Here is a 27,392-nt window from a genome sequence, read left to right as displayed (position 1 = left end):
GCAATAATGGCCCATGACTGTGTAGAGCGACTCGGGTCCAGATGCAATGTACAGATTAGAATTTGTCAGTCATTTCAGATCACACCACGACAAGTAAGGTTTTTTTCCCAACAGCCTTCCTAAGAGATTAGACCATGATATCACAAATTACTGTGGTCAGCTCAGCTTTGCTAACTACTTAATAGTGCCATGCACGCTGCGATTACTGGGGGTTTATAAGGCTATTTTTAGTATGGCCTGCTATTTTTTTATTTCATATGGGATATTTTGCAGTACCAAGTAGCAACAAAATAGCCAGCAAGAATTTCACATTCACAAGGAGGAGGAATAGAGGCTGTTGTATGAAATCTTTCATTTGCTTCCACTATGCAGCTTTTTTTTTTTTTTGGCAGGTAAAGACTAATTAGTGCGTTTAGGCAGTTTTCCAGCCGATTGTGTTTATTTAGCAATTTTGCATTTGGTAATATCCATTACAAAAATGTCAAAATAAAAACAGCAAGTGTCACTTAGAATTCTTTAAACTGGTTGGCAACTCTTGCAGGTGCTCATACACATCTGACAGCTGCTGTCCAATGCTCAAGAGTAGAGATGAGCGAATTATTCAAAAATTCGATTCGGCTGATTCGGCGAATTCGCGGAATAAATTCGATTCGAGTCGAATATATTCGCTGCGAATTTAACTTATAAAAAGGGTGTTTCTAGGCTTCAGAGAGCCTTTATATTAGTGCAGAACACTGTACCTTTAATTTAAATGCCCTTGGAGTCTGCTGGGGAAGAGAAATAATACTGTCAGTCAGTATGACATGCAGATGAGTGCCGTCGATCTTAGAATCACCGCACACTTCACTCATTTGGGCAGTCACGGGGCCAAAACCAGAGTGTGGAACCACAGTGTGGCGGTGGAGGCAGCAGCAATGGGAGGCCATACAGCACCCTATGAAAAAATGGAACCCACCAGCAGTGTGAGGAGACCTGAAAGTGGCACATGGCAGAGTGTGGCGATGGAGACAGCAGCAATGGGAGGCCGTACAGGGACCCATGACACACTCTGGACCTGGCAGCAGCATGAGGAGGCGGTACAGGGGCCCATGACAGATTACGGGCCTGGCAGCAGCATGAGGAGTCGGTACGGGGGCCCATGGCAGATTACGGGCCTGGCAGCAGCAATGGGAGGCCCGTAATCTGCCAGCACCCTATGACAAAATGGAACCCACCAGCAGTGTGAGGAGACCTGAAAGTGGCACATGGCAAAGTGTGGCGATGGAGACAGCAGCAATGGGAGGCCGTACAGGGACCCATGACACACTCTGGACCTGGCAGCAGCATGAGGAGGCGGTACAGGGGCCCATGACAGATTACGGGCCTGGCAGCAGCATGAGGAGTTGGTACGGGGGCCCATGGCAGATTACGGGCCTGGCAGCAGCAATGGGAGGCCCGTAATCTGCCAGCACCCTATGACAAAATGGAACCCACCAGCAGTGTGAGGAGACCTGAAAGTGGCACATGGCAGAGTGTGGAGATGGAGACAGCAGCAATGGGAGGCCGTACAGGGACCCATGACACACTCTGGACCTGGCAGCAGCATGAGGAGGCGGTACAGGGGCCCATGGCAGATTACGGGCCTGGCAGCAGCAATGGGAGGCCCGTAATCTGCCAGCACCCTATGACAAAATGGAACCCACCAGCAGTGTGAGGAGACCTGAAAGTGGCACATGGCAGAGTGTGGCGATGGAGACAGCAGCAATGGGAGGCCGTACAGGGACCCATGACACACTCTGGACCTGGCAGCAGCATGAGGAGGCGGTACAGGGGCCCATGACAGATTACGGGCCTGGCAGCAGCAATGGGAGGCCCGTAATCTGCCAGCACCCTATGACAAAATGGAACCCACCAGCAGTGTGAGGAGACCTGAAAGTGGCACATGGCAGAGTGTGGCGATGGAGACAGCAGCAATGGGAGGCCGTACAGGGACCCATGACACACTCTGGACCTGGCAGCAGCATGAGGAGGCGGTACAGGGGCCCATGACAGATTACGGGCCTGGCAGCAGCATGAGGAGTCGGTACGGGGGCCCATGGCAGATTACGGGCCTGGCAGCAGCAATGGGAGGCCCGTAATCTGCCAGCACCCTATGACAAAATGGAACCCACCAGCAGTGTGAGGAGACCTGAAAGTGGCACATGGCAGAGTGTGGCGATGGAGACAGCAGCAATGGGAGGCCGTACAGGGACCCATGACACACTCTGGACCTGGCAGCAGCATGAGGAGGCGGTACAGGGGCCCATGACAGATTACGGGCCTGGCAGCAGCATGAGGAGTCGGTACGGGGGCCCATGGCAGATTACGGGCCTGGCAGCAGCAATGGGAGGCCCGTAATCTGCCAGCACCCTATGACAAAATGGAACCCACCAGCAGTGTGAGGAGACCTGAAAGTGGCACATGGCAGAGTGTGGCGATGGAGACAGCAGCAATAGGAGGCCGTACAGGGACCCATGACACACTCTGGACCTGGCAGCAGCATGAGGAGGCGGTACAGGGGCCCATGGCAGATTACGGGCCTGGCAGCAGCAATGGGAGGCCCGTAATCTGCCAGCACCCTATGACAAAATGGAACCCACCAGCAGTGTGAGGAGACCTGAAAGTGGCACATGGCAGAGTGTGGCGATGGAGACAGCAGCAATGGGAGGCCGTACAGGGACCCATGACACACTCTGGACCTGGCAGCAGCATGAGGAGGCGGTACAGGGGCCCATGACAGATTACGGGCCTGGCAGCAGCATGAGGAGTCGGTACGGGGGCCCATGGCAGATTACGGGCCTGGCAGCAGCAATGGGAGGCCCGTAATCTGCCAGCACCCTATGACAAAATGGAACCCACCAGCAGTGTGAGGAGACCTGAAAGTGGCACATGGCAAAGTGTGGCGATGGAGACAGCAGCAATGGGAGGCCGTACAGGGACCCATGACACACTCTGGACCTGGCAGCAGCATGAGGAGGCGGTACAGGGGCCCATGACAGATTACGGGCCTGGCAGCAGCATGAGGAGTTGGTACGGGGGCCCATGGCAGATTACGGGCCTGGCAGCAGCAATGGGAGGCCCGTAATCTGCCAGCACCCTATGACAAAATGGAACCCACCAGCAGTGTGAGGAGACCTGAAAGTGGCACATGGCAGAGTGTGGAGATGGAGACAGCAGCAATGGGAGGCCGTACAGGGACCCATGACACACTCTGGACCTGGCAGCAGCATGAGGAGGCGGTACAGGGGCCCATGGCAGATTACAGGCCTGGCAGCAGCAATGGGAGGCCCGTAATCTGCCAGCACCCTATGACAAAATGGAACCCACCAGCAGTGTGAGGAGACCTGAAAGTGGCACATGGCAGAGTGTGGCGATGGAGACAGCAGCAATGGGAGGCCGTACAGGGACCCATGACACACTCTGGACCTGGCAGCAGCATGAGGAGGCGGTACAGGGGCCCATGACAGATTACGGGCCTGGCAGCAGCATGAGGAGTCGGTACGGGGGCCCATGGCAGATTACGGGCCTGGCAGCAGCAATGGGAGGCCCGTAATCTGCCAGCACCCTATGACAAAATGGAACCCACCAGCAGTGTGAGGAGACCTGAAAGTGGCACATGGCAGAGTGTGGCGATGGAGACAGCAGCAATGGGAGGCCGTACAGGGACCCATGACACACTCTGGACCTGGCAGCAGCATGAGGAGGCGGTACAGGGGCCCATGACAGATTACGGGCCTGGCAGCAGCATGAGGAGTCGGTACGGGGGCCCATGGCAGATTACGGGCCTGGCAGCAGCAATGGGAGGCCCGTAATCTGCCAGCACCCTATGACAAAATGGAACCCACCAGCAGTGTGAGGAGACCTGAAAGTGGCACATGGCAGAGTGTGGCGATGGAGACAGCAGCAATAGGAGGCCGTACAGGGACCCATGACACACTCTGGACCTGGCAGCAGCATGAGGAGGCGGTACAGGGGCCCATGGCAGATTACGGGCCTGGCAGCAGCAATGGGAGGCCCGTAATCTGCCAGCACCCTATGACAAAATGGAACCCACCAGCAGTGTGAGGAGACCTGAAAGTGGCACATGGCAGAGTGTGGCGATGGAGACAGCAGCAATGGGAGGCCGTACAGGGACCCATGACACACTCTGGACCTGGCAGCAGCATGAGGAGGCGGTACAGGGGCCCATGGCAGATTACGGGCCTGGCAGCAGCATGAGGAGTCGGTACGGGGGCCCATGGCAGATTACGGGCCTGGCAGCAGCAATGGGAGGCCCGTAATCTGCCAGCACCCTTTGACAAAATGGAACCCACCAGCAGTGTGAGGAGACCTGAAAGTGGCACATGGCAGAGTGTGGCGATGGAGACAGCAGCAATGGGAGGCCGTACAGGGACCCATGACACACTCTGGACCTGGCAGCAGCATGAGGAGGCGGTACAGGGGCCCATGACAGATTACGGGCCTGGCAGCAGCATGAGGAGTCGGTACGGGGGCCCATGGCAGATTACGGGCCTGGCAGATGACGACGAGGCTGCCAAGTGCGATCAGCCTCATCATCATCAATTAGGGTCTCCGTCTCACTACTAGCCCCCTCGGCTGCGTGTGGGTCAGGAGACAGACCTGTCTCTAGACCGGCTACCGAGCCAATCTCCTCGCCAGTACTTCTTCGCCTGTCTGCTGAAGAGGCGGATGTCTCCCCCCGTTCCTGACCGCCCTCTGTTAGCTCTTCCTCACTGTACAGTGGGGCTGAGCCCACAGCATGCGATACTTCGCTTGGTGAGGGAACACCAAAGGACAGGGGCAGGTAGAGGACACGTGATTTCAGTGAGCTTGCTCCCGGGCCATGCCAACTAACGGTTGTGTCTGACGTACCCACCGACCGTTGGCTGTAGGTGTCAGAGGTGACCTGGGAAGAGGAAGACGACCGAGCCAACCAATCGATGATGGCAGGGTTGTCGGTGGAGACACGACCGCTGGATGACACCGGGAGCACTGGCCCCTGGCTGCGACTAGTGCTGCCTCGACCCCTTCCTCTGCTGCCACGTCTGCTCGCTCCTGAAACATTGCCTCCTCTGCGTGTTGTCTGACATACTCTTTAATTCAACGATTCTGTGTCCCTGAGTAACGATTCTGTGTCCCTGAGTAACTATTCTGTGTCCCTGAGTAACTATTCTGTGTCTGTCCCTGAGTAACGATTCTGTGTCCCTCAGTAATGATTCTGTGTCCCTGAGTAAGAATTCTGTGTCCCTGAGTAACAATTCTGTGTCTGTCCCTGAGTAACAATTCTGTGTCCCTGAGTAACAATTCTGTATCCCTGAGTAACAATTCTGTGTCCCTGAGTAACAATTCTGTGTCCCTCAGTAACGATTCTGTGTCCCTGAGTAACAATTCTGTGTCCCTGAGTAACAATTCTGTGTCCCTGAGTAACAATTCTGTGTCTGTCCCTGAGTAACAATTCTGTGTCCCTGAGTAACAATTCTGTGTCCCTGAGTAACAATTCTGTGTCCCTCAGTAACAATTCTGTGTCCCTGAGTAACAATTCTGTGTCCCTGAGTAACAATTCTGTGTCTGTCCCTGAGTAACAATTCTGTGTCCCTGAGTAACAATTCTGTGTCCCTGAGTAACAATTCTGTGTCCCTGAGTAACAATTCTGTGTCCCTCAGTAACAATTCTGTGTCCCTCAGTAACAATTCTGTGTCCCTGAGTAACAATTCTGTGTCCCTGAGTAACAATTCTGTGTCCCTCAGTAACGATTCTGTGTCCCTCAGTAACAATTCTGTGTCCCTCAGTAACAATTCTGTGTCCCTGAGTAACAATTCTGTGTCCCTGAGTAACGATTCTGTGTCCCTGAGTAACGATTCTGTGTCCCTCAGTAACAATTCTGTGTCCCTGAGTAACAATTCTGTGTCCCTGAGATTCTGTGTCCCTCAGTAACGATTCTGTGTCCCTCAGTAACAATTCTGTGTCCCTGAGTAACAATTCTGTGTCCCTGAGTAACGATTCTGTGTCCCTGAGTAACGATTCTGTGTCCCTGAGTAACAATTCTGTGTCCCTGAGTAACAATTCTGTGTCCCTGAGTAACAATTCTGTGTCCCTCAGTAACAATTCTGTGTCCCTGAGTAACAATTCTGTGTCTGTCCCTGAGTAACAATTCTGTGTCCCTGAGTAACAATTCTGTGTCCCTGAGTAACAATTCTGTGTCCCTGAGTAACATTTCTGTGTCCCTCAGTAACGATTCTGTGTCCCTCAGTAACGATTCTGTGTCTCTAAGTAACGATTCTGTGGCCCTAAAGTCTCTCTGGCCCTAACTCTGTCCCTAATACAGACAGGTCTGTCTCTCTTGAATGACCGGAGGCTAATGGAGAATTGTAAGATGGCCGCAATTTATAGCTCCACCATTACACAGTGCTGGCTGGCTGGCTGCTGATTGGCTAATGTGATCACATGTCATGAATGAATGCATTATGGGTCAGCGCGCCTTGTCTGCGCGCCTTCCCAGAGATCCCCGCTCCGTCGCCACATATGTCGCCGCCATTTTTGGGAAAATTCGATTCGTGCATCCGAAGTTTGCTAATTTTCGGATTCGGCGCGAATCGAATTTTTCCTGAACTTCGAAACTAATTCCACTTTGCCATGTTCGATTCGCTCATCTCTACTCAAGAGTTTCTGGAGAAATAGACATCTGACTTGGTAGCAGGTTTTCTATGAGAAATTGCCAAAGATAACCCTGGGACACCCCTCAAATAACATCTAGAGAGGTCTGCAGACTGATGACGTCACGCCATGTATATTTTGAATATTTTATTCCACCTGGCTGGCTTGCTAACAGTCCCCGCCTGTGGCCACCGTTCCTATTGGGCCTAATTAGAGAGGTAGATATTATAGAGGTGGGCATTAGAGGATACTACTGCCAGAGAAAAAGCATGGACTGAGATGGGATTTTCATTTTATGAAAAAAATGTTCTCCTTCTTTCTTCCTGCTCCTTCTTCTTCTTTCTTCCTTCTTTCTTCCTTCTCCTTCTTCTTCTTCTTCTTTCTTCCTTCTTCTTTCTTCTTCTTCTTCTTCTTCTTCCTTCTTCTTCCTTCTTCTTTCTTCTTCTTCTTCCTTCTTTCTTTTTTCTTCTTCTTCTACCTTCTTCTTCTTCTTTCTTTTTTGTCTACTTTCTTCTTCTTCTTTCTTCTTCCTTCGTCTTCCTACTTCTTCTTCTTTCTTCTTCCTTCTTCTTCTTCTTCTTCTACTTTCCTCTTCCTCCTTCTTCCTTCTTCTTCTACCTTCTTCTTCTTCTTCTTCTACTTTCCTCTTCCTTCTTCCTTCTTTCTTCTTTCTTTCTTTCTTTCTTCTTCTTTCTTTCTTCTTCTTCTTCCTTCTTTCTTCTTCCACTCTTTTTACATCATATACATGCCAAACACTGTGGAGTTCCTCTGGAGTGTAAAAGCCACCTGCCCAGGAACCAGAATATTTACATCAACATTAATACATTAAGATAACAATGCAAGTAAAATAAACCTAGAGGTCCAGCGCTATCTTTCGACTTTCCTCAACTGTTAGAGAAAACGCATGGGCTGAGATGGGGATTTTTTTTTTTTTTTTTTTTTTTTAAATTGAACTTTAGTGCACTTTAAAGAAGAACTCTCATTATTTACAAAGAAAATTCCAGAAAAGCATGTTCAAATACCATATACCATACCATTTTCTCTAAGAAAAGCTCTTCCCCCATAATCACAGCAAATTGGTGTGCATTACTCTGTCTGGGAGCCTCCGTTGGACCTGCAGTGACATGCATTTTCCCGCACTGGATCAATGCAGGCCACCACTAGGGCACATAGAAAGCAGTTGTTTTCTATGTGCCCCATTCACACTGCAATGCAGCCAGGAGGTGTGGCGCGATGAGCTGTGTTAAAATGTAGACATGTAGAATTTACCACAGTGCACTAGAAGGCACCATATGGCACTGCAGCATGCTGTGCTGATACATGAATGAAGTGTGACTTTATGACACTTCAAATAAAGATTAACAAACTAAACTATGCAATGCTGTTCAGCCTAACTCCCCCTGAACCAACAACAGCTTGCACACTGAGCATATTAACATGTTATTTCCCTTTTTAAATCTGTTCCCATGTAATCAGTACTCTTGATCATCTCCTCCGCATAACAACATGAAAGAAGAAAACACCCCGATAGTGCTTAACCTTTATAAACCTTTGTTCACACACTCCACATATAATTCACATTTGCCTGTGCATACTGTACCATCACTTACAAGCAACAATATTCAGATCGCTGGTTTTCAGCTCTAGCTCCAGCTCTAGTAAATATTGCACTTCCTGGATTGTCCATGTATGATGACCTCATCCAAATAGCCCCATCCCTAAGTGTTTCGTCACTGGGTCATTTAACTTCCTCAGGTGATGGGAGAGTTCAGGTGGTGTCCGAACACACCAGAACTCATCACTAATTATAACTGATGCCATCTGTCCCTTATGCTACTATCTCCTTCTTTAGTAGAATCCTCTGCTGATTTCCCCCCCCCACCTCACCTTTGTAATGTGTGGTGGTGGCCAGTGCAGCTGATGCCTGACTATGCCTGCCCATTACGCCCAGCTCCTCTATTCATAGAAGCCATTGCTACATTCTACGAATGAAACAGATACTGTGAATGGGTGGGGCGGACCTTTCATTCATGTACCCGTCCTCCATTTATAGATCCTGTTTCATTCACAGAGTCTATAGTTGTCTTCTTTGAATGAAGGAAATGGGCTGAAAGGGTGAGCATAATCAGGCACTCTTGATGAGAGCCAGTCACAACTGTGTCAGCTCCATTAACCCCTGCTGCATCATAAGATTGCTGCTGTGGTGGTGATGGGGAGAATCGGAGGATGTGGACAGCAGCACAAGGGAAACGTCGCATTGATTGTAAGTTCTGGCCCTTGTGCTGATTGTTTTTTTTTTCTCAGTTAGGCTTTAAGCTAAGTTTTGTAGGCTAAAAATTAAGTCCGTCTTATATATTTATATACAGTCAGGTCCATAAATATTGGGACATCGACACAATTCTAACATTTTTGGCCCTATATATCACCACAATGGATTTGAAATGAAACGAACAAGATGTGCTTTAACTGCAGACTGTCAGCTTTAATTTGAGGGTATTTACATCCAAATCAGGTGAACAGTGTAGGAATTACAACAGTTTGCATATGTGCCTCCCACTTATTAAGGAACCAAAAGTAATGGGACAGAATAATAATCATAAATCAAACTTTCACTTTTTAATACTTGGTTGCAAATCCTTTGCAGTCAATTACAGCCTGAAGTCTGGAACGCATAGACATCACCAGACGCTGGGTTTCATCCCTGGTGATGCTCTGCCAGGCCTCTACTGCAACTGTCTTCAGTTCCTGCTTGTTCTTGGGGCATTTTCCCTTCAGTTTTGTCTTCAGCAAGTGAAATGCATGCTCAATCGGATTCAGGTCAGGTGATTGACTTAGCCATTGCAGAACATTCCACTTCTTTCCCTTAAAAAACTCTTTGGTTGCTTTTGCAGTATGCTTTGGGTCATTGTCCATCTGCACTGTGAAGCGGCGTCCAATGAGTTCTGAAGCATTTGGCTGAATATGAGCAGATAATATTGCCCGAAACACTTCAGAATTCATCCTGCTGCTTTTGTCAGCAGTCACATCATCAATAAATACAAGAGAACCAGTTCCATTGGCAGCCATACATGCCCACGCCATGACACTACCACCACCATGCTTCACTGATGAGGTGGTAAGCTTAGGATCATGAGCAGTTCCTTTCCTTCTCCATACTCTCTCTTCCCAGTACAAGTTGATCTTGGTCTCATCTGTCCATAGGATGTTGTTCCAGAACTTTGAAGGCTTTTTTAGATGTTGTTTGGCAAACTCTAATCTGGCCTTCCTGTTTTTGAGGCTCACCAATGGTTTACATCTTGTGGTGAACCTTCTGTATTCACTCTGGTGAAGTCTTCTCTTGATTATTGACTTTGACACACATACACCTACCTCATGGAGAGTGTTCTTGATCTGGCCAACTGTTGTGAAGGTTGTTTTCTTCAGGGAAAGAATTCTTCGGTCTTCCACCACAGTTGTTTTCCGTGGTCTTCCGGGTCTTTTGGTGTTGCTGAGCTCACCGGTGCGTTCCTTCTTTTTAAGAATGTTCCAAACAGTTGTTTTGGCCACGCCTAATGTTTTTGCTATCTCTCTGATGGGTTTGTTTTGTTTTTTCAGCCTAATGATGGCTTGCTTCACTGATAGTGACAGCTCTTTGGATCTCATCTTGAGAGTTGACAGCAACAGATTCCAAATGCAAATAGCACACTTGAAATGAACTCTGGACCTTTTATCTGCTCATTGTAATTGGGATAATGAGGAAATAACACACACCTGGCCATGGAACGGCTTAGAAGCCAATTGTCCCATTACTTTTGGTCCCTTAATAAGTGGGAGGCACATATGCAAACTGTTGTAATTCCTACACCGTTCACCTGATTTGAATGTAAATACCCTCAAATTAAAGCTGACAGTCTGCAGTTAAAGCACATCTTGTTCGTTTCATTTCAAATCCATTGTGGTGGTGTATAGAGCCAAAAATGTTAGAATTGTGTCGATGTCCCAATATTTATGGACCTGACTGTATGTCCTCATTGTTCCCCATGTTGAGTTTGCTGTGGATTTCCCAAATTGATTTTTACCAAACTGCAAATAATGTTGCTACCAAAGTTAACTGCTAATAAAGCAGCCGTATTTGTAAACGTAACAAAAGGATATGCTTAAACAGCAGAAATACTTAAGTTCCAGATGGATCAGCTTGAAGGGTCAAGTTGTGAAGAGTAAGCCATCACACACACTTCATCAACACTGTGGAATGAGAGCCCAGTGCATTTACTGAGCAATAGATTTGTAGAGAGTATATAAACTAATTGGTGGATGAACAAGCCCCAAGAGCAATGATTTTAAGGTCATAGCAGGCTCAATGAATTATGCTGACTTACACTGTGTCTCGCTGATAGCTGATCTTACCAATGAGAGGGTGAGAGGCAATCAAGCCTGAAGCCTTTCCGTGTGCCTCGAATAGTCTGTCAGCGGTCACCATTCCTGACGTCCTTTATGTTTGTCCAGTCAGCTTAAAATCCTTAGGTTGGGCCTCAAATTACTCAGTAAAGAAAAGAGAGGAGCAATTATTTACAGTCACTGGGTTCTGAAGACCTTTGTGTTAATTACACCAAATAGCTGGTGATTCACCAACGAGTTTTAAACCCTCAATTGTGTACTAGTAATGAGGGAAACTTAAGAGGAACAAAACTGGAACTTTTTTTGTAGGGGGTAAACTGCGTATGTGTGTTTGGTGAGATACTATACATGTTCGAAATGCACAGATACATTTTTTTTTTAATTTTTAAAGCCCTTCTCTGGGCAAAAATTAAAACTCCTCCCTCATGCCCCCCACTAACTAATTTTTGAGGGTTTTTTTTAATACCTTGTGCAGTGTTTTATACTCGTGTAAGTCTGCCTTCCTGGTGTAAGGTAACAAGTTATTCATCAGCAGTTACACCCACGTTGGCCGGTCCCCGACTCTCTGCTTGATCCTGAGAGGACAGCCATAATAGAGTATCCACGTCACACAGGTGGTGACAGGGGTACCAGAAGGGGTACCCCACCTCCTGCACTTGTAAAAAGAACAAAGACCCGGGACCCGAATGTCACGTGACTGCAAAATTTAAATGCGTAAAAGGGACATTTAGGTAGAGTTTTTTTTTCATTACAGCAATTAATTGGAAGGGGGCATTGTGCTTACAAAGCTTTACATTTTTGGGAGCTCTTGTGCAGCATCTTTCACATTAACCTCACTTTGAAAATTTATGTTTTTGATCCACGTGCTTCCCTCTCTCCTCTTTCATTTCCTTTTTATACCGGCCCTAGATAATTCTTTTGCATGCCAAGGCTATTCTTCCTAAGTTGGCAGTTAAGCGAATCAGAGAATGTTTTAATGAGTTGAATCACCTATGGGCTTCTATTATGTTTTCATCCCTTGATGACATGATGAAGTTACTGGCTCTGAGCCCTCTGTCCTAGATTCCTGTTTCTTTTGCCTAATTTAGAACTCCAGGTTTCCCTTCAATTTAAATAGTGTGTGACTTGGATTGGGTCAAAGTAATGCTTTGCATGGCAGAGTGGTCGGGTCGCGGGGGATGCAGTAACAGACTGTAGTAATTTGTGCTACATACAGTAAGTACTATTACCTTCATTATTTTCCCTCCAGAAACAGAAAACATTACTTGTATGGCATCTACATCAATTCAGGAACAGCCTTGCATTTTTCAAATTAAGGAGGTGAAGATCATGACGTAATCCATCCACTTTTTGACAAAGGCTGTTCCTGAATGTGGTATGGGCGTCTCTGTATTTGGTAGTCGAGTAGAAATTGCTGGTGCCTGTGCAGGGAGACAAAAGTCTTACCATTTGTATCACAAGCTGCTACAGTATCGCCAGTAGCCAGACTCTTCTATCATGCAAACAATTAGCTTGAGCCAAGCTAGCCCAAACAAATTATTTAAACTGAAAGGAAACCTGGAGTTCTGGTTTCAGCAAAAGAAGCAAGAATGGAGGATAGAAGGATCAGAGCCAGTAACTGCAGCATGGAGTCCATTACTCATCAGGGGATAAAAAAAATAAAGAAGCCAATAGGTGATTCAACTCACCAAAATATTCTCTGATTCATATAACTGCCAACTTAGCAAGCATAGCCTTGGCATTCAAAAGAATTGTCTAGGGCCTGTCTGGAGAGTTGCTGAAAAAGGATAGGTGAAAGCACATGGACCAAAACATCAGTTTTCACATGTTGCGCTATGCAACACGTGTATCGCAAGCAGGAGGGAGCGCACTCCAGGGGTCACAGAAGGTGATTGGCTTGTGGACTGTACACACACTCAGCCATCAGGAAGGTGTGTAAAACCCCCGGCTACCACCTCCGAAAGACACACGGCAGTCGCAGTAAAAGGGTTAAGGGCCCTGCATGTACAGCCCCAAAGGCATATTATGGGCTAATGACAAAAAAGTGGACTGAGTGGCATCAGCCCTGCCCATTGTCTTTTGCTACACTACTTAACCCCTCCTCTCTAATCCCTACAAAATAAGGGCTAATTATTTTGTAGTCCAATTTGTGATAACACAGGAAGTGTGGAGAGGAGGACACAGGACAGCTCTTAATTTCTGACAAAATCAATAGGGTTTTTTTTTTTGTTCAATATACATAATTATATATATAAAAAAATGCATCCAATCGTATATTAAGCAGACAAACATGGAGCAAATACGAGAACTTCATTATTAGGGTTTACATGCACCCTATTGTTTATCATACAGTACATACAACATATTGCATTTTATTTTTTTTCATGACAAATTAATTTCATTCTTCAGCTGTCTACAAAAGCCGCAAGTTGAAAATGATGCTGTGGGCAACTGGTTCGGTTGCAGCTCTTTGTCCCCTTTTATGTCGATGTAAACAGTATTTTATAATGAATTGTGCTGGATTATCAAAGTAGCCTTCTATGGCTTAAAGAAGTGAAATTGAGCCATCACACTGAAATATCGATCAATGTATACCAGCCTCGGGCACAATTTCTTCCCATTACGAGCCTGCTCTCCCCGTTTATCGACTGTCACTATTTGTCAGACTGCTGTAAATATTATCTCATTACATGATCTGTAAAATAACGATGTTGTCTCTATATAACCTCAAAATCAACAGAGTAAGCTAATAATACATTTCTTTCTTTATTTTTTTACATTACAGAACTGCTTTGTAGTCGACCTGAAAGCCTAAAAAGCTTTTAGTCCTGATGCAGATGTGTCTCCCATTGTTCCTTTGTGTTTGACTGATTGACCTCCTTTTTAATACAACTTGTAAAAACGAAGACTGCGCAATACAGGCATTCATAAAAAGTCATATTTTTTGGCTTTAGAAGGCAAGCATGTTTATGCGCTTAATTTAATTTTGGGTTATTAATGAAAAACTACATTAAGTTCAGTACCTGGTTTGGCAATGGCCTCCAAGGTCACAAAATGGTCCAAAAAGTACTAGCTGAAGTGTTCATGTACAAAATTGTGCAATAGCTACCTCTGGTTCACATATCTGCGTTCCTGCGGGCCACATTATGCACGGGCACGAGAGCCCATTCATTTGAATGGACTCCTGTGCCACAGGACACGAAGGGAAGAATTCCCTGCACTTCTGAAAACACAGCCCGCACAGGAACCTCATTTTCCAGTGTGGGCGGCATGCCATTAGAATTAATGGCACCTGCCACGGGTCCGCATTCTTCTGTGAGGGTGGTGCGGCTGCATGGATTTTTGTGCGGATCCACAGCGGCATTACCTGCTCAGATGTGAACCTAGCCTTATAGTTCAAACACTTTTGGTTTTAGATTTTAACTTATTATTTTTCTTCTGTGTTCCACTGGGATGATTTCCTGTTACTTCCTGTCCTGGAGTCCTGGAGTCACAATAGGAAATGAAAACCGAATCCCCATCTTAGAGGGTTGTCTTGGAAGAGATGTCCCAAGTGGAGACAAATGGAGGATTTTTCTTTACTTCATGTTGTGTAGACAATTTGAAATTTTTGGTTTTCCCATTCGTCTCTCTCTCGGTGGCAATCGTCTTCAGGAAAATAGAGGTGTATCTCTAGCAGGGACATAGACTGCTAAAAAAACAGATGTTGTAACTCTTCCCTGCTCTCTACAAAACTAAAATAATTGTCTTTACATACACATTAGGGTGAATTCTAGATCCTTAATGCTTTACCCCAAGTATAGCCACTCCTTAACCACCCCTTAAAACCCTGGCGCCCATCCTGCGACCCTTTGGTATGTGATGTGTGGCCCTTGGACCTCAGGATTCTGTAGTAGTAACGTGGATTAGGCTAATAGTGTTGATCTCTGCTGGCCTCTTGTAATATGTTCCTGGTTTCATATCGTCTTCTGCAGTATATCCTCGGCCAAAAATTTAGCATGTCCACACTCTCTGACCCTCATTTTTTTCTGTTAGGTCTGTAGTTCCTGACAGCCTCCTCAAGCATTACATATATTGACGATTGTGTGTGATTTGGTGATGTTAGGAGCTGCATTTGAGGCTAATAAGTTGACAACCACTGCCTTAAAAGTAAAACTAAATGCAAAACCTTTTTTTTAGTTTTGGATAGAGTGCAGAGGAACTAGAACATCTGGCATCTACTATCTCTGCCCCAATTTACCACTATCCACAAAAATGAAAGTTAAAAAAATCCCAAATTTTGGGTTGTCTCCAGAACAGTAATAGAGGGAAAATCTTCCAATGGGGACTAGTTCTGGTGGGCCCCAGTAGATTCCCATAATTAGCAGGGATTTCTTCTAACTTCATGTTTTGGCTATTAGACAGGAAGTGAAGGTAAATCTCCCCAATGGGACACAGATGGCAAAAAAAAACAAAAATTGGCAGGTTATAACCCTCCCTTACTCTATCCAAAATGAAAATAAAAAAGTTTTGCCTATAGTTCTACTTTAACATAGGTAAGCGCCAAAATCAAAGCTATCATCTGAACCAGTGGCAAGCAACCTCAGCACTCAAGCTGTTGTGAAGTCCCATGAGGTATATCAAGACTCTTGACAGCCATAGCCATGACTCCCAGAGGCAGAGGCACTATGGGATTAGTAGTTTCACCACAGCTGGGGTACAGAGTTTGCCTACTCCTGAACTGAACTATGGGGTTGCCTCTTACCTTAATGATAATTTGATTTTGTCTTAGTGTATATCAGGGCAACACACATACCATACTCTGTACACAGATAGCTTTTCTTGAGTGCATGCCCCAGAGGTGTCCATTCTGCCAGAAATCCGGTAGGCTCCAAGCTTTCCATGCAATCTCCAAAATCCCAATGTTTAGCATTAATGTGTGTTGGTGATGTGTATATCACGTGTTTATGGTACGTTAAAAAAGAAAAAAACATCCCAAGTGCCCTCCAAGTAATTTTTTTTCCATTATAGGGGAAGTGTTTTTTTTCACCTTGCTGATGTTTGATAAATGCTTGTCAAACACTCTGTAGACACGCCATAAGCAGTCTGTAAATGCAATTATGGCTCGTTACCATAAACTTGAATGGAAGGAGTTGAAAAACTTCAACTCCTCCCAGTCTTGATATGTAGCTTCATTTTTGCCACAAAGTGATACAAACAATACATGTTTTTCAACATGTGAGCAACTCTGTCCACTGTCCATATTATCCATTGTAGGCCGCATTGCTAGGCATTCAGGGAGCAACATAAACCCACCCCAAACGCCTGTTTCTAATGCCAGTGTGAACAGAGATGTAGTCCAAAAGAGAGACGCCGGCTCGGATGACAACACTACGCCTTCATAGATACTGTACAGTGAGTAAGCCATGTCACTATACAATAGGAAATGTATTATTGGCAGGTTTGCTGTGTGATAATAAAAGAAAAAAGTTTGAAAGAAAAAATGAATGAAGCTACCACATCTAAAAACCAGTAAAATGCAATATATCATAGTTTTGCTTTTGAGTTTATAAACACTTTCACTTTGCCTATCAGGTCCTAAAGATGTCAAATTTATCCAGCCTCCATGTCAACAAGAAAATAAATGAAAGAAAAAAAACACATTCATCATCAAGTGCCAACAAGTGCACAGGATGCTCTGAATGACATTTGCGCTTATTGACTTTCATGCTTATCAATATCAATTGGCATTTTTGCAATAGCAAACCTGCAAATACAGTTTCATTGTACCAATTCCCATATGCACAAATTCTTACCTTCATGCTTCACAAGGTTTTATGCAGTCAGATTTAACTGTGTGTGTGATGATAACATTACAGGTAACATCGAAAGTGAACTTTGGAGTTTTGGCTTACCACTTTCACAACTTTCATTTTTCCTTGGATTAAGGAATCTTTAACAGTTATATTTTGGAGTGAATACCTAAAAAATAACTAGAATATGTATTTTTCCATTTTTATTTTCCTAAATAAAGCTTATAAAATGAAACTAGTTATCCAAATTTGCTATCAATCCAAAGTTCAACCAAAATACTTATATACTAATCACAAGCAAAAAAATGAAGTTTAAAAACAAGCTCTCATTTGATCTCTAGCTACAGCCACTGCAGAGTAGTTCAATTTTTTTAGCGGATGCTTCAAGACTGCAATACCAAACCCTGGGTTGCACTCTGAATGTATCAACCAAGTCTCAAAGTGAAAGTAAAAGCTTCAGCTGAAGTTCCCCCCAGTTGGCTGTGCTCCATGATGCTTTTCACCCTGATTGGGATTATTCATAGAGTAGTCATGACCTCTACAACTGAGCCCAATCAGGGTGAAACACATTACAAGGGCATGACCAATGGGCAGGGACTGCACTTTTAGACTTGGTTGATACATTCAGAGTGTGCCCCATGGTTTGTATTGCTGTCATGTACCTGACTGGAGGCTAAGGTCCCCTTACTACTAAGTGCAAAGCACTTCTGAAGGTGGTAACAGAAGGTGCAGTGCCCAAAGAAGCATGGGTTACCAATGGTGTAGTTGCTTGGTGATACTTGATGAGATGACTCCCGTGGTACAGAGAGTGCAGCAGCGGACTCTCTAGAAGACTGGCCAATCTTCATAGATGGGCGGAGCAGGAAGTAAAGTCAGAAGCCAGAGCCAGGGGTCAAACACAGAGCATCGATCAGAAGCGGAGATGGGCGTAGTCAGGAGCAAGCCAATGTCATGCACAAGTCATCGATCAGAAATAGGCAGTAGCAGATCCGAGAAACTCGCTGGGGTCAGAACCAGGAAAGAAGCAAGAGCAGGGTCAAGGTCAAGCTTGGTTGGAAATGGGTAATCAGAAGGGTAACTCGCACAGGAACAGGAGGCTGCCGATAATCCAGCAATTATTGCGAGGAGCTGCAGTCTTCTTAAAGGCCACTGGGCGCCAGCAACTATCGTGCCTTGTGTGCACCAATGCGCCGTCGCGCGCATGGATTCTCCACTGCATGTGCACATTTCTGTGCAAATTACTGCAGCCATAATGCGCATTGGTGCATTTGCCAGGATTTCTTTCCTTTCTTCTTTGACAATTACTGTCCATGGATGGAGCAGGAGATGCTTCTTGAGGGACCAGCACCTGGAGCAGAGATAGAGCTACTGGAATGGCATACAGGAGGCTTTGAGCAGTGCCATATCTGTTGTGTATGGTACCAATAAGTTCTTCACTATTGTAGCTTCAGATCCTGAAAACTTGCCAAGGGAAACTTTTTAAGGATGCACATGGCTTTCCCCCTTAGAATTCACCTGTGTTTGGCTGTTTAGTGCAGGGGATGCCAGGAAAGAAAAGGCAAGAGCTCACTTGAACCTCTTTGATACACCGCACTGATATCAAACAACATTCTATTTATTACCCTACATGTACACCTCTCATTGGAAATAAAAAGTGTTGCATTGCAAATATTGAAATAACGGTGACCAAAATGAAAAATTACTTCTTTATGCAAAACTGGAAGTGCTCAGAGATGAATCCACCACCTTCACCCAAAGTGATATGGTAAAGGGTTACTGGAAAGCCATGACCCTCTAATCAAACAGAAGTATGTAACGCAAAGTCACAATCAGGTAGATGTCACTGGTGCATCGCTGTAATGGTAGAACGGTCTGGATAAAAGCGCACAGATGTGTCCCAAAGGAAATAAGTGAATGGTATATGTCAACTGTGATTGGTGGGGAAAAAACCCACTGCTGCCATGGTAAAAACACTTGATAAAGCGCATGTGCGTGAAACATGTTGTCCCGGCAACCGGCCTCTTCCTTCTAAAGCTGCTGCTCCAGCAAGAGTCCCCCCCCTCCGTCTCTCCACATCGTGGTGACGTCATCCAGGACACATCCAGGACGCTGGGACGTCGGGTACACGTGGTCCCTGCACTGACAGGTATTCTACTCCACTGCTTCCCTCTGAGCGGCGGGCCGTCCATCTTGGAACCTGGCTTCTTAAAGCCACAGGCTGGTTATTTATTTTTTACCATATTAATTATTAAAGGTACACCTCCATATAAGGTGTATTACTTTTATCACAAAACTACACAGCGCCTGGCTCCTGTTCATACTTCTCTGTAATGGTAACCTAGCTTTCACTCCCTGTTGTCATCTGGGTTCCCACCTCTGATCAGCTGCAGCATACGGCTCAAAGGAAAACGGTACAAAAAAGCCCCACAGTGTAGAATATCAGATAATATTGCTTTATTAAAAAGTATTGTACTTACATCAATTGAACATCCAAGTGCATGTAAGATAAAAACAAGCCGGAAAGACAGATCCAAACACTTCTGTAAAGACATTGCCCCAGATGACGTCCTAGTAGACTAAATGCATAGGGCAGAGCCAATTACTGACGTCATTGCTCTTCAGTGTCTATACAGACTGCAGAGAGGTTTCAGGGAATGCAGGCCATTGCTGTGCTGTCTGGCAGGGGTGACTGGGTCATAAAACTGGCTCAAGTTTGCATGAAGTTCAAGTTTAAAGTGTGGGAGTGGCATGGGCTTTTTCTTTTTTTTTTTTTTTTTTACCCGCTATTGACTGCCTCTATTGAGTTTAATCTTGCTGTGTTGTTTCTATAGCTCTTAGGATAATTGTGACTCATGATCCAGCAAGCATTCAAGAGATGAAGCTCTGCAGTTATCTCAAAGCCAAGGATTTCTTTGTTTCCCTGTAGAAAAACAGAACAAAATATTGGCTTTTTTTCTCCACATATAATTTTTAGCTCAATACCAACATAGAAAATGATTGTTTGCAGGTCATCGGTGTTTGGTAATTTTAATCTCTGAGTGGTATCTGAGAGCAGCGACACTGACATGCTCCGCTGTTAATTGTAACATACAATGGAAGCAGTCTAGTGTATTGTGAATGGGCTGGAGCAATAGCAACAATAAAACATATCAGATCTTCTCATACAACCTTGTCTCCTTGGTGCCCATAGAGACCTCTGTTGTTGGTGTAATGGGGGATTCAGTTTAGAAAGCCTGTTCTGATGGCTAGCATTCCCTTTCTGATATGCTGCTATTGCCAATATATCGAGATAATAAATGGCGAGCGCTGTGTATAGCAAAAAGCAGCTAGCACAAGAGACAATGACAATAAATCTCAGTAACATATGTGTATAAAGTGCAGCGCTAAATCATATAGTAAAACATCCAAGAGTTTACACATAAGCGCAAACAAAGCATAAACATTGGTGAAACAATAAATGAATAAAGTCCATACAGTGTAAAATATAGGTGCTAGTGTAAATCACAAAAAATGTGACACAATATAGTCCATATATGTGTCAGTGGTACTGCAAGACACAAAACAGCAATGTGTCCAACTCCAAAACTGTTCCAAGGGATCCAGTGAGCACTCCACCACCACTATGCACTCACCAGAATTCTACTGGTATAGTAGCAATGATCGATGGTCAATCAGATGCAATATTCACAATGCTTTCTTGTTAAAAGTTTAAAGAATTTTTCAAGGTCATCGTCTGGAAGGAATGTGGACTGAGTAAGATCTATTGTGTTTCCGCCATGAATTGAATACAGAGTACGAGATCATCAACTCTCTTCATTCCTCTCTCGTGTCCTCCTTCCTCTCTTCGGTCCTTCGTCCTCTCCCTGGTCCTCCTTCCTCTCTCTGGTCCGATCTGGTATGAACATGCAGCAAAACTCATCTTCACCATCAGGAGCTCTGGTGAATATGGATTAGTGCTTAAACCCTGTCCCTAGGGTGAGCCTGCATCATCCTCCAGGGTGACCTACTTTTATACTTATCCTGCTGATCAGTGGGAGCCTCTCTATTGCTAAAGCTAGTGGTTCCCTGGCCCTTGTGCCCGTGACACCATGGGGTTTATTTACTAAAGCTGGAGAGTCCAAAATCAGACTCCCTTCTGCATAGAAACCAATCAGCTTCTAACCTCAGCTTGTTCAATGAAGCTTTGGCAATGAAACCTGGAAGCTGATTGGTTTCTATGCAGAAGGGAGTCTGATTTTGGACTCTCCAGCTTTAGTAAATAAACCCCCATGTGTCCTAGCCCTAGAGCATCATGGTTATCATGGTGCTGGTGGCCAGCCAACCCGCACCATGGCAACTCATGATACTGATCCAGGGTAAACTATGTCTTATGTTCGCATCACCTCAAAGGAACCCAGACAGCACCCTGGTTGAGAAACACTGTGCTAAGTCTGTAAGTTATTTTTACAAAGTCAAGTTATTCAGTAATAATCTTTCTGAATTGACTTTCACTTTTAAAATACATGAAAAATTGAATAAATAAAAGTGTGCATCAAATTTGTATAAGTAAATGTAATACCCACTGCTGAACTCATGTCTGGGTCTACCCACATCCTGAAGAACAATGATAGAAAATTAAATAAGACTGTTAAGGTACACATACACAACTCTTATGATTTGCTAAAATTCTATATTTTAAAGACAATGTATTCTAAAACATATAAAAAGGCTGATATTGTTTTAGCTGATTTGCAGTGATTTACTAAGGGAATCTCCCTTGTCTTGCCCATCACAATATGTATAACGAGTGTATCTGTTATTTCAAGCATTATGCAGCTTATATAACAGTAATCAGTAATCCAAGATGTCACTGCAAAATTCATGGATGGGAAAACAGTAACTTTCTAACACGTTTCATGCACCAAGGGTTGGCGTCTTCAGAAAGGTATAGGTGGTGTATAGATGTATCACATGTCTACTGATATCAGCCAGGATAAGTGAAAGTCATAAATGTGTATTTCCTATTGCCTGACAATGGATTTTAGGGCATCAAGGGAGAGGTCATTCCATCATGTTGGTGTAGACTCCTGAAGCTCAAAAAGTTAATTCCTATCTGAATCAAGTTTCATCACTCTATCTCACAATCAGTCCATAATACATATGGGTGACAAAGAATTTGACAACTACATATAAGTCACATAGTTGTGTCTGGCATGGTCGTCAATAAAACTGTCCAACTTGTATTCACATCTCAGTGGTGACACTGAATCAGGAATGATTGGGCTTTCTAAGTTCCCAATAACAACAGGTCCCTTATTATTCTAGCTCAGTATACTGGACCTGGCTGTCACTATAATGCTCCAATGATACATCCACTCAGCAGTGCCCCCAGGAGAGAAACTGGTTGCAGTTCTCCATTATTACTATGACACTGTCACCAGCTAATAGTCAGCTGCCATTAGTTTTGTCTGGAGACGCTAGTCTTTATCATTTCTTAACATTGTTCCCTTAGTGCATGATGTCATGATTTCATTAATATCATCTACTCAAGCCCTGAAAAAGAATGTATTGCTCTCCGGAGCTCATTGAATTCAAGCGTGGCACCGTGATAGGTTGCCACCTGTGTAATAAGTCCATCCGTGAAATTTCCTTACTACTAAATATTCCACAGTCAACTGTTAGTGGTATTGTAACAAAGTGGAAACAACTGGAACAACAGCAACTCAGCCACAAAGTGGTAGGCCACATAAAATGCCAGAGCGTGGTCAGCGCATACTGAAGCGAACAGTGCGCAGAAGTCACCAACTGTCTACAGAGTCAATAGCTAATGACCTCCCAACTTCGTGTGCTTTCAGATTAGCACAACAACAGTGCATAGAGAGCTTCATGGAATAGGTTTCCATGGCCGAGCAGCTGCATCCAAGACTTGCATCACCAAGTACAATGCAAAGCGTCGGATGCTGTGGTGTAAAGCACGCCACCACTGGACTCCAGAGCAGTGGAGACGTGTTCTCTGGAGTGACGAAGCACGCTTCTCTGTCTGGCAATCAGATGGAGGTGTCTGGGTTTGGCAGTTGCCAGGAGAATGGTACTTGCCTGACTGCATTGTGCCAAGTGTAAAGCTTGATGGAAGGGGGAGTATGGTGTGGGGTTGTTTTTCAGGGTTTGGGCTTGGCCCCTTAGTTCCAGTGAAGGGAACTCTTAAGGTGTCAGCATACCAAGACATTATGGGTAATTCCATGCTCCCAACTTTGTGGGAACATTTTGGGGATGGCCCCTTCCTTTTCCAACATGAATACGCACCAGTGCATAAAGCAAGGTCCATAAAGACATGGATGAGCGAGTTTGGGGTGGAGGAACTTGATGGGCCTGCACAGAGTCGTAACCTCAACCCAATCCCCTCACCTTTGGGATGAATTAGAGCGGAGACTGTGAGCCAGGCCTTCTCATCCGACTTCAGTGCCCGACCTCACAAATGCGCTTCGGGAAGAATAGTCAGACATTCCCATAGACACACTCCTATACCTTGTGGACAGCCTTCCCAAAAGAGTTGAAGCTGTTATAGCTGCAAAGGGCGGGCCAACTCAATATTGAACCCTACAGACTGGGATACCAATAAAGTTCATGTGCGTGGAAAGGCAGGCGTCCTAATTCTTTTGGCCATATAGTGTATACCTAAAAATTTACCAACTGGATTTTTAACACGTGGTATCTCCAGTCCTTGAAGTGAGAAGAAGTCTTTCCAGTGGGGTCACAGTCAGAAAGGCGCTAACCCTCTTGTACGCTATTCAAAACCAAAAGCAGTTTTGGATGAAGTTCCACTGCAATTTGTTATTACAGTAGCTCTGTGAAAAATCAAAAGTTAAACGGTGTTCCCTTTAAATAATTCCCCAATTGCACCTAAACACTTTTCACCCCAAAAAGTGTATCAAAATATATGTATAAAGTGCTAATATACTAAATAACACTAATAAATGAATAAATACTACTGTCCAAAAATTATATTGTCCACAATAAAAAATAAATAATAAATAAAGTCAAATAAAATAAACAAAAATCCTCCAGAAAGACAGTCCGCAAAAAGGCTTCCAGCCGAATGTAGATCCAGTAATTATGGAGTTCGAACCAGAACATGGATATACCAAGCATGTAAATCCCAATCAAAAAACGGCTTTTCAAACTTAGCAAGTCGAAAATTCCTCCTCCATTACCATATAGATTCCCTCCAAAGCTGAACAGACTATGCTGATAAAGTTCATGTAAAAACTCTTCCGGTCATGTTCTCAATGAGTCCGGATAATGCCACCACAAACAGCAATAGGAAGCTCTTCAATATCACATACATTTTATTGCATAAGTATTACATCATATTAAAAATACGAACAGACCCTCCATAGATCCTCAGGAACACTCCTCCTGCGTCTCTGAATGGAATTTCCAGGATCCAAGATGGCCGACCGGCAACTTCCGGTTGTTCAATACGTCTTGACGTCACTTCCCTTTGACGCGTTTGAAGTAGGCTTACCCTTTATGAATAAGTCAGGTGATGAAACGCGTCAAATGGAAGTGACGTCAAGACGTATTGAACAACCGGAAGTTGCCGGTCAGCCATCTTGGATCCTGGAAATTCCATTCAGAGACGCAGGAGGAGTGTTTCTAAGGATCTATGGAGGGCCTGTTCGTATTTTTAATATGATGTGATACTTATGCAATAAAATTTATGTGATATTGAAGAGCTTCCTATTGCTGTTTGTGGTGGCATTATCCGGACTCATTGAGAACATGACCGGAAGAGTTTTTACATGAACTTTATCGGCATAGTCTGTTCAGCTTTGGAGGGAATCTATATGGTAATGGAGGAGGAATTTCCGACTTGCTAAGTTTGAAAAGCCGTTTTTGGATTGGGATTTACATGCTTGTTATATTCATGTTCTGGTTCGATCTCCATAATCACTGGATCTACATTCTGCTGGAAGCCTTTTTGCGGACTGTCTTTCTGGAGGATTTTTGTTTATTTTATTTGACTTTATTTTTATTTGACTTTATTTATTATTTATTTATTTTTTATTGTGGACAATGTAATTTTTGGACAGTAGTATTTATTCATTTATTAGTGTTATTTAGTATATTAGCTCTGTGAAAAGCCTTAGGTAATGACCATCATTCTCTGATGCACACATTAGATATTATGTTCATAACTCTTAGGCTACTTTATCACTGTCATATGTTTTTGCTGCGTTTCTGCCGTGCTTGTGGTGAGTTTTTAACATAACCTGTGACTCAAAAACCGCAACAAAAACTCACCAGTGCGTTTTTGCCCCGTTTTTTATTGATCTGAGTGGGAAGGTGCTGTTTTTGTGCATTGTTTTTTTCACTATACCAAAAATGCATCAAACAGGACTTTGAAAAATGCACCTAACCCACAATGGATCAGTGTGAAGAGTTCCATAAGAATACATAGTGACAAGTTTTTCTTCTGCCTTTTTTTAACCAGAAAGCGGAAGAAAAACTGATCAGTGTGAGAGCAGCCTTAAGCTTAACCTGTGCCAATTCACTGGGAATGATGTCTTTAAACTTTGAAGTATGTTTAAAGCCAAACTTTCCTTTTTATTCCATATAACGCATAGCACAGTAGAACATTCTTAGACCAGTCACACTCCGTCATATCACAAAAATAAGAGGCCCATTCCTCATTTCAAAACGGTGGGCAGAACCATGCAAATCATTGCTTTACTCTATTGGAAGATTCACATCCAAAACCATTGTGCAAATATAGGTCAATATTCTAGAGCCATTTACTTCAAAACTTGATCCAAACTTCATACAGCTGTTTCGGGCTTTTTGGCCATCATCAATGTATTGTATGGAAACCATGGTTTGAATGATTTGCACAGCTCCACTCTCTGTCCTAATATGAAAGTCCTCTTATTTTTGGGATTTGTGATGGAATGAGACAACCTGTCAATACCTCCTGTTCTGAGACTGCTCTCCTGTGCTATGCACTGGTTTGTTTGGGATGTTTTGATTCTTTTAGTCCTTCCTCACATGACCTTAATGGTTAACTTTTCTGTGAACTTTTTCTTAGTTCAATATTTTGATATACTTCTTCTTAGTTCACTATTTTTGATATTCTTTTTAATAGTTAGACTGTCTCGTGTTTTCCAAAAACCCTACTTCATAGAAACCATGGTTTTCATACCTTGCACTGATAATGGCCAAACAAAAGCCTGAAATGGCTGTATGTAGTTTGCAATAACTTTCTCCGTAATATTGTGCCTATTCACCAGTGGTTCTCAATGTGTATTTAGCCACCGGGGCATAGAGGAATGGTTTGTGTGGTTCTATCCACTGTGCTAAAATAAGGAATGATCCTATTATTTTAGGATATTTATTGGAATGAGACATGTAAACACCTTCTGTTCTGAGAAGGCTTTACTGTAGTATTCACCTGTTTTCATTTATTTAAAAAAAAGCTACACTTTAATGTTTTCACCTGTATCCTGTGTGCAGAGATTGGTCCTGGACAGGAGATTTATATCCCTCTATTTGGGTTGTGGCCACTTTAACGAGGAGTTCAAGAGACAAATTTTGACTGCTCAGGGTTCTCACTAATGCCGTGTGGGGGGTTTTGGTTAGAGAGGACTGATTTCAGTACTCTCTGAATTGGTAAGTCCTTATTTGGGACCTGAAATTCTGAGGCTTGGAGAGACTTTTGTGTGGGAAAAAGCCTCCTAAGCCTGATTACAAGGATATTTGTCCTGAAAAGGTTAACCAAGCTGCAAGGGAGGCTTGAAATGCAGCAGAAGGAGTCAGTACCTGTGAGTGAGGTGGAGTGTGAAGCAGAACACAGCTGTGGGAAAGTGTGCTCTTTCTGGCGACTGAGGCAATGTTTGCAGCATTTTGCAGCACTGGAAAACAAGAAAGAGAGGGCACAGTAGCCTTGCACATTACCTTTGTTACCTTTACCTTTAGCTTTATTGTATTAATAAAATAGATATATACTCAACTTCAACAATAAAGTCCACAATGTACCCAAAGCAACCTGGTCACCTAGGCAAGTCATAAACGCGAGAAGACCCTCCAATAGGCTAATGCCTTTCGAGGGGGAATCTCCTCTTCCTCAGAGACTTGCCTAGGTGACCAGATCGCTTTGAGTACATTGTGGACTCTGATGTGCCTTTATTGTTGCAGTTGTTTGTGAATATATATCTATTTTATTAATACAATAAAGCTATCACAAATGTAATGTGCAAGGCTGGTGCTCCCTCTGTTCCTTGTTTTCCAGTATTTCTTCTGGATCTCCCCAGCCCTTAGGGGTCAGTAAAGCCTGTGCCACTATTGGACCTGTGATCCATTTTTTGCCACTGCACTGCTCTTGAGTGCAGGAGATTGTTCTTTTTTGGCATCTTGCAGCACCCTGCAACAGATGGGAACCAATAAACCTGGGTGTGGGATTGAGGTACCGGCGGTGAGCCAACGTTTATTCTCATCATAACAGAATTATGGACAGTTTTTGTTTTTCTGAAGGAAGCTCTTTTTTGTTTGATTGCTTTGAGTGCACCAAATAAACTG

The 27,392-nt window shown here is 44.2% G+C and overlaps 1 protein-coding gene across 1 annotated transcript in view; it reads left to right on the top strand.

Moving 5' to 3' along the window:
- CAMKMT (calmodulin-lysine N-methyltransferase) overlaps positions 1–27,392 on the top strand; it is a 553,001-nt gene that overhangs the window by 110,561 nt on the left and 415,048 nt on the right. The gene's annotated exons all lie outside the window — the stretch shown is intronic.

This window comes from Staurois parvus, unplaced genomic scaffold (assembly GCF_062004578.1).
Source record: "Staurois parvus isolate SC_StPar_1 unplaced genomic scaffold, SC_StPar_1.0 ptg000727l, whole genome shotgun sequence".
Lineage (NCBI taxonomy): Eukaryota > Metazoa > Chordata > Amphibia > Anura > Ranidae > Staurois > Staurois parvus.
This window is presented reverse-complemented; position numbering and strand designations above follow the sequence as displayed.